Source organism: Salmo trutta, chromosome 5 (genome assembly GCF_901001165.1).
Source record: "Salmo trutta chromosome 5, fSalTru1.1, whole genome shotgun sequence".
Classification (NCBI taxonomy): domain Eukaryota; kingdom Metazoa; phylum Chordata; class Actinopteri; order Salmoniformes; family Salmonidae; genus Salmo; species Salmo trutta.
The window spans coordinates 66,842,262-66,851,698 of record NC_042961.1 but is presented as its reverse complement, the minus strand read 5'-3'; positions in this window follow the sequence as shown (position 1 = coordinate 66,851,698).

Below are 9,437 nucleotides of genomic sequence, written 5' to 3'. Positions count from 1 at the left end.
CTTCAGTAGCTATCTTGCTAAATTAGTCCTTTGCTTAAGCCATGGATGGAGAAATTGGAAATTGGACTTGTGGTTTTGGCTTAATTCTCTGTACAGGCCAATGATTATGACGGCGATTCAAATCTAACCATACATTAATATGTTGTGCCACCGGCCTGAGACGACTGAAGTTCAATATGTAGCCTAGTAGGCTAACGTTAACTAGCTAGCTAACGTAGCCGGTTCATTGTTGCCGTATGCCAGGGAAGTTAGGCTAGCAAGCATTTTTAGCTAGGTAGCCTAGGACACAACAAAAACTAAAAGTGTACTGTATGACAGAACAATAGATCGCTTTGTCAACATGAAAGAGAAGAGGATGGCATTGGAGTTCAACTAGTACTGTCTTCACTGAAGGGTGAGTCTCTCTCTCACACACACACACACACACACACACACAGAAATCAGTACCTTGGCCAGCCACATAATTAGCAACATTGATTGGACTAAATCGTTTTTGGTATCTTTAAGTTTGTTTTCAGTGTACTAAACTAAGCATACAGAGCATTTGGAAAGTATTCAGACCCCCTTCCCTTTTCCACATTTTGTTACGTTAAAAGCCTTATTCTAAAATTGATCAAATTAATGTTTTTCCTCATCAATCTACACACAATACACCATAATTGTTGCTAATTTATTTAAGATACAAAAAACAGATACCTTATTTACATTTGCTATGAGACTCGACATTGAGCTCAGTTGCATCCTGTTTCCATTGATCATCCTTGAGATGTTTCAACTTGATTGGAATCCATCTGTGGTAAATTTAATTGATTGGACATGATTTGGAGAGGCAAACACCTGTCTATATGAGGTCCCACAGTAAACAGTGCATGTTAGAGCAAAAGCCAAGCCATGAGGTTGAATGAAACCGATGGAGATTTCGTCTGTGGATATGAAAGAACCTTCCAGAAGGACAACCATCTCTGCAGAACTCCACCAATCAGACATTTATAGTAGAGTAGCCAGACGGAAGCCACTCCTCAGTCAAAGGCACATGACAGCTGGCTTGGAGTTTGACAAAAGGCACCTAAAGGACTCTCAGACCATGAGAAACAAGGTTCACTGGTCTGATGAAACCAAGATTGAACTCTTTGGCCTGAATACCAAGTGTCACGTCTGGAGGAAACCTGGCACCATCCATACGGTGAAGCATGGTGGTGGCAGCATCATGCTGTGGGGATGTTTTTCAGCATCAGGGACTGGGAGACTAGTCAGGATCGAGGGAAATATGAACGGAGCAAAGTACAGAGAGATCCGTGATGGAAACTTGCTCCAGAGCACTCAGGACCTCAGACTGGGGCTAAGATTCACCTTCCAACAGCACAATGACCCTAAACACACAGCCAAGACAACGCAGGAGTGGCTTTGGGACAAGTCTCTGAATGTCCTTGAGTGGCCCAGCCAGAGCTCGGACTTGAACCCGATCGAACATCTCTGGAGAAACCTGAAAATAGCTGTGCAGCGACGCTCCCCATCCAACCTGACAGAGTTTGAGAGGATCTGCAGAGAAGAATGGGAGAAACTCCCCAAATACAGGTGTACCAAGCGAGGCTGTAATCGCTGCCAAAGGTGCTTCAACAAAGTACTGAGTAAAGGGTCTGAATACTTATGTAAATGTGATATTTAGTTAATTTTTTCATGAATGTACAAACATTTCTAAAAACCTGTTTTTGCTCTGTCATTATGGGGTATTGTGATGTCATTATGGGGTATTGTGATGTCATTATGGGGTATTGTGATGTCATTATGGGGTATTGTGTGTAGATTGATGAGGGGAAAAAACAATTTAATCCATTTTACAATCAGGCTGTAACATAACAATGTTGAAAAAAGTCAAGGGGTCTGAATACTTTCCTAATGCACCGTATATATTTATTGGTGAGTTTGTTTTCAGTGTATTAAACTAGTTGATTTGCTGATGTTTAAATGTTTCAGTGTAAACGGTGCTGGAATCACAGAGGCTCCTGCTGTGTTTCGTGCTGACTTGGCTGTAATTCCGTGGTTCTCAATCAGTAGTTGTTTAGTAAACTGTCGAAAACATGAAATTCGTTGACCATGCTTACAGGTGAGGATAACTGTTTGTTACTCATATACACGTCACTCCTCCTCCTCCCTCCCTCTCTAGCCCTCCCTCCCTCTCTAGCCCTCCACCCTCCTCCCTCCCTCCCTAACATGAAATTCGTTGACCATGCTTACAGGTGAGGATAACTGTTTGTTACGTGCAACATTTGATTTGTGGATCACCGGATAGATGTTTGTATTTACTATGGATCCCCATTAGCTGTTGCAAAGGCAGCAGCTACTCTTCCTGTTAAATGTTGCTGTCCGGTTTTGTGATGAAACAAACTTTATGGGGACTTGAATTTATTCCGCCACTGTGTGACTGTTGTCACGGGTCTTATTGTATATTACGGTTTGTGTGTGAACTAATGTGTTATTGTGCAAACAACACAATTATGACAACATAGGTTGGTTGTAATATGGCGTTTCTACTAGCCGGGCTTCCTCAGTGATTTCTACACCGTTCCAGTTTCAGACTGAACTGTTCCTGATTATGCATTCATCTCACGATGAGTCTGCTAATGTGTTGCTTTGTGGATAGACTGTGTGTGTGTGTGTGTGTGATAATTATATTTGCTATGAAGGCCTATCTTCTTTTAGAGTTTGTATGGTGGATATGGGGAGACGTGTGTGAAGTTTTAAGAGGTAGAGACGGACTGAGGAACTAAGACCTAGAGTGTACTTGTGGCATGCTCACACTACTCTCCTGAATCTCTTACTGTCTCCTCAGTAATACATAGAGCATCACTGTCCTGAATCTCTTACTGTCTCCTCAGTAATACATAGAGCATCACTGTCCTGAATCTCTTACTGTCTCCTCAGTAATACATAGAGCATCACTGTCCTGAATCTTACTGTCTCGTCAGTAACACATAGAGCATCACTGTCCTGAATCTCTTACTGTCTCCTCAGTAATACATAGAGCATCACTGTCCTGAATCTCTTACTGTCTCCTCAGTAATACATAGAGCATCACTGTCCTGAATCTCTTACTGTCTCCTCAGTAATACATAGAGCATCACTGTCCTGAATCTTACTGTCTCGTCAGTAACACATAGAGCATCACTGTCCTGAATCTCTTACTGTCTCCTCAGTAATACATAGAGCATCACTGTCCTGAATCTCTTACTGTCTCCTCAGTAATACATAGAGCATCACTGTCCTGAATCTTACTGTCTCCTCAGTAATACATAGAGCATCACTGTCCTGAATCTCTTACTGTCTCCTCAGTAATACATAGAGCATCACTGTCCTGAATCTCTTACTGTCTCCTCAGTAATACATAGAGCATCACTGTCCTGAATCTTACTGTCTCCTCAGTAATACATAGAGCATCACTGTCCTAAATCTCTTACTGTCTCCTCAGTAATACATAGAGCATCACTGTCCTGAATCTCTTACTGTCTCCTCAGTAATACATAGAGCATCACTGTCCTGAATCTTACTGTCTCTTCAGTAATACATAGAGCATCACTGTCCTGAATCTCACTGTCTCCTCAGTAATACATAGAGCATCACTGTCCTGAGTCTCTTACTGTCTCCTCAGTAATACATAGAGCATCACTGTCCTGAATCTCACTGTCTCCTCAGTAATACATAGAGCATCACTGTCCTGAATCTTACTGTCTCCTCAGTAATACATAGAGCATCACTGTCCTGAATCTCTTACTGTCTCCTCAGTAATAGATAGAGCATCACTGTCCTGAATCTTACTGTCTCCTCAGTAATACATAGAGCATCACTGTCCTTAATCTCTTACTGTCTCCTCAGTAATACATAGAGCATCACTGTCCTGAATCTTACTGTCTCCTCAGTAATACATAGAGCATCACTCTCCTGAATCTCTTACTGTCTCCTCAGTAATACATAGAGCATCACTGTACTGAATCGAACTGTCTCCTCAGTAATACATAGAGCATCACTGTCCTGAGTCTCTTACTGTCTCCTCAGTAATACATAGAGCATCACTGTCCTGAATCTCTTACTGTCTCCTCAGTAATACATAGAGCATCACTGTCCTGAATCTTACTGTATCCTCAGTAATACATAGAGCATCACTCTCCTGAATCTTACTGTCTCCTCAGTAATACATAGAGCATCACTGTTCTGAATCTCTTACTGTCTCCTCAGTAATACATAGAGCATCACTGTTCTGAATCTTACTGTGTCCTCAGTAATACATAGAGCATCACTGTCCTGAATCTTACTGTCTCCTCAGTAATACATAGAGCATCACTGTCCTGCATCTTACTGTCTCCTCAGTGATACATAGAGCATCACTGTCCTGAATCTCTTACTGTCTCCTCAGTAATACATAGAGCATCACTGTCCTGAATCTCTTACTGCCTCCTCAGTAATACATAGAGCATCACTGTCCTGAATCTTACTGTCTCCTCAGTAATACATAGAGCATCACTCTCCTGAATCTCTTACTGTCTCCTCAGTAATACATAGAGCATCACTGTCCTGCATCTTACTGTCTCCTCAGTAATACATAGAGCATCACTGTCCTGAATCTTACTGTCTCCTCAGTAATACATAGAGCATCACAGTCCTGAATCTCTTACTGTCTCCTCAGTAATACATAGAGCATCACTGTCCTGAATCTTACTGTCTCCTCAGTAATACATAGAGCATCACTGTCCTGAATCTCTTACTGTCTCCTCAGTAATACATAGAGCATCACTGTCCTGAATCTTACTGTCTCCTCAGTAATACATAGAGCATCACTCTCCTGAATCTCTTACTGTCTCCTCAGTAATACATAGAGCATCACTGTCCTGAATCTCTTACTGTCTCCTCAGTAATACATAGAGCATCACTGTCCTGAATCTTACTGTCTCCTCAGTGATACATAGAGCATCACTCTCCTGAATCTTACTGTCTCCTCAGTAATACATAGAGCATCACTGTCCTGAATATCTTACTGTCTCCTCAGTAATACATAGAGCATCACTGTCCTGAATCTTACTGTCTCCTCAGTAATACATAGAGCATCACTGTCCTGAATCTCTTACTGTCTCCTCAGTAATACATAGAGCATCACAGTCCTGAATCTTACTGTCTCCTCAGTAATATATAGAGCATCACTGTCCTGAATCTTACTGTCTCCTCAGTAATACATAGAGCATCACTGTCCTGAATCTCTTACTGTCTCCTCAGTAATACATAGAGCATCACTCTCCTGAATCTTACTGTCTCCTCAGTAATACATAGAGCATCACTGTCCTGAATATCTTACTGTCTCCTCAGTAATACATAGAGCATCACTGTCCTGAATATCTTACTGTCTCCTCAGTAATACATAGAGCATCACTGTCCTGAATCTCTTACTGTCTCCTCAGTAATACATAGAGCATCACTGTCCTGAATCTCTTACTGTCTCCTCAGTAATACATAGAGCATCACTGTCCTGAATCTCACTGTCTCCTCAGTAATACTGTCACGGTTGTCGGAAGGAGAAGTGGACCAAAGTGCAGCGTGTGTTTCGTTCCACATTTTATTCATACTGTGAAACTATGCAATACATAAATAAACTGAATGACAAAAAAACAACAAACCGTGACGCAGAGGTGAAACATACACTACTCAAAATTAATCTCCCACAAACCCAGGTGGAAAAAACCCCTACTTAAGTATGATCTCCAATTAGAGACAACGAGGACCAGCTGCCTGTAATTTGAGATCATTCCAAACAAAACCAACATAGAAATACAAAACTAGAACATAGAAATACAAAACATAGAAAAACACCCCCTGTCACGCCCTGACCTACTCTACCATAGAAAATAACATCCTAATATGGTCAGGACGTGACAAATACATAGAGCATCACAGTCCTGAATCTTACTGTCTCCTCAGTAATACATAGAGCATCACAGTCCTGAATCTTACTGTCTCCTCAGTAATACATAGAGCATCACTGTCCTGAATCTTACTGTCTCCTCAGTAATACATAGAGCATCACTGTCCTGAGTCCTACTGTCTCCTCAGTAATACATAGAGCATCACTCTCCTGAATCTCTTACTGTCTCCTCAGTAATACATAGAGCTTCACTGTCCTGAATCTTACTGTCTCCTCAGTAATACATAGAGCATCACTGTCCTGAATCTCTTACTGTCTCCTCAGTAACACATAGAGCATCACTGTCCTGAATCTTACTGTCTCCTCAGTAATACTTAGAGCATCACTGTCCTGAGTCCTACTGTCTCCTCAGTAATACATAGAGCATCACTGTCCTGAATCTCTTACTGTCTCCTCAGTAATATATAGAGCATCACTGTCCTGAATCTTACTGTCTCCTCAGTAATACATAGAGCATCACTGTCCTGAATCTCTTACTGTCTCCTCAGTAATACATAGAGCATCACTGTCCTGAATCTCTTACTGTCTCCTCAGTAATACATAGAGCATCACTGTCCTGAATCTCTTACTGTCTCCTCAGTAATACATAGAGCATCACTGTCCTGAATCTCTTACTGTATCCTCAGTAATACATAGAGCATCACTGTCCTGAATCTCTTACTGTCTCCTCAGTAATACATAGAGCATCACTGTCCTGAATCTCTTACTGTCTCCTCAGTAATACATAGAGCATCACTGTCCTGAATCTCTTACTGTCTCCTCAGTAATACATAGAGCATCACTGTCCTGAATCTTACTGTCTCCTCAGTAATAAATAGAGCATCACTGTTCTGAATCTCTTACTGTCTCCTCAGTAATACATAGAGCATCACTCTCCTGAATCTCTTACTGTGAGTGTCAGATGAAGGCCCTAAAAAATTGTCAGACTCCAGCCACCCAAGTCACATAGACTGTTCTCTCTGCTACCACACAGCAAGTGGTACCGATGCACCAAGACTGGAACCAACAGGATCCTGAACAGCTTCTACCCCCCAACCATAAGGCTGCTAAAAAGTTAGTCTGGGTAGCTATTTATTTAACTATGAGCTTTTACCTATTTTTCACTAACTCTTTTGACTCATCACATACGCTGCTGCTACTGTCAATCATCTATCCTGTTGCCTAGTTACTTTACCCTGGACCTATATGTACATAGTTACCTCAATTACCTTGTTCCACTGCACATCGACTCGGTGCTGGTACTCCTTCGAAACGTTGGTTATTAAATTATTGAATCTGAGCTCCAAGAGTGTGCAGCTCTCCTTTTCTTATTCAAGTGTTCTCCTCTGCTAGCCAGCACCTCTCCTAAACAGGTGTTCTACTCTGCTATCCAGCACCTCTCCTAAACAGGTGTTCTACTCTGCTAGCCAGCACCTCTCCTAAACAGGTGTTCTACTCTGCTAGCCAGCACCTCTCCTAAACAGGTGTTCTCCTCTGCTAGCCAGCACCTCTCCTAAACAGGTGTTCTACTCTGCTAGCCAGCACCTCTCCTAACCAGGTGTTCTACTCCGCTATCCAGCACCTCTCCTAAACAGGTGTTCTACTCTGCTATCCAGCACCTCTCCTAAACAGGTGTTCTACTCTGCTAGCCAGCACCTCTCCTAAACAGGTGTTCTACTCTGCTAGCCAGCACCTCTCCTAAACAGGTGTTCTACTCTGCTAGCCAGCACCTCTCCTAACCAGGTGTTCTACTCTGCTATCCAGCACCTCTCCTAAACAGGTGTTCTACTCTGCTAGCCAGCACCTCTCCTAAACAGGTGTTCTACTCTGCTATCCAGCACCTCTCCTAAACAGGTGTTCTACTCTGCTAGCCAGCACCTCTCCTAAACAGGTGTTCTACTCTGCTAGCCAGCACCTCTCCTAAACAGGTGTTCTACTCTGCTAGCCAGCACCTCTCCTAACCAGGTGTTCTACTCTGCTAGCCAGCACCTCTCCTAAACAGGTGTTCTACTCTGCTATCCAGCACCTCTCCTAAACAGGTGTTCTACTCTGCTAACCAGCACCTCTACTAACCAGGTGTGCGTTTCTTTTGCCTCCAGAACTCCCTGTATATAGACATGTTATTACCTGGTACTTCCTGTATATAGCCATGTTATTACCTGGTACTTCCTGTATATAGACATGTTATTACCTGGTACTCCCTGTATATAACCATGTTATTACCTGGTACTTCCTGTATATAGCCATGTTATTACCTGGTACTTCCTGTATATAGACATGCTATTACCTGGTACTTCCTGTATATAGACATGTTATTACCTGGTACTCCCTGTATATAACCATGTTATTACCTGGTACTTCCTGTATATAGACATGTTATTACCTGGTACTCCCTGTATATAGACATGTTATTACCTGGTACTTCCTGTATATAGCCATGTTATTACCTGGTACTTCCTGTATAGACATGTTATTACCTGGTACTTCCTGTATATAACCATGTTATTACCTGGTACTTCCTGTATATAGACATGTTATTACCTGGTACTCCCTGTATACAGCCATGTTATTACCTGGTACTCCCTGTATATAGCCATGTTATTACCTGGTACTCCCTGTATATAGCCATGTTATTACCTGGTACTTCCTGTATATAACCATGTTATTACCTGGTACTTCCTGTATATAACCATGTTATTACCTGGTACTTCCTGTATATAACCATGTTATTACCTGGTACTTCCTGTATATAGACATGTTATTACCTGGTACTTCCTGTATATAGCCATGTTATTACCTGGTACTTCCTGTATATAGACATGTTATTACCTGGTACTTCCTGTATATAGCCATGTTATTACCTGGTACTTCCTGTATATAGACATGTTATTACCTGGTACTTCCTGTATATAGACATGTTATTACCTGGTACTCCCTGTATATAACCATGTTATTACCTGGTACTTCCTGTATATAGACATGTTATTACCTGGTACTCCCTGTATATAACCATGTTATTACCTGGTACTTCCTGTATATAGCCATGTTATTACCTGGTACTTCCTGTATATAGACATGCTATTACCTGGTACTTCCTGTATATAGACATGTTATTACCTGGTACTCCCTGTATATAACCATGTTATTACCTGGTACTTCCTGTATATAGACATGTTATTACCTGGTACTCCCTGTATATAACCATGTTATTACCTGGTACTTCCTGTATATAGACATGTTATTACCTGGTACTTCCTGTATATAGACATGTTATTACCTGGTACTTCCTGTATATAGACATGCTATTTTTTTCCCGTCATTGTTATTTGTTATTCATTGTGTATTTATTTCCTTGTGTCACTATTTTTATTTAATGTTTTATCTTAATTGTGCTTTGTTGGAAAAGGACCCGTCAGTAGGCATGTCGCTGTTAGTCTACACCTGTTGTTTTACGAAGCATGTGACAAACAGCATATGATTTGATCTAACACAG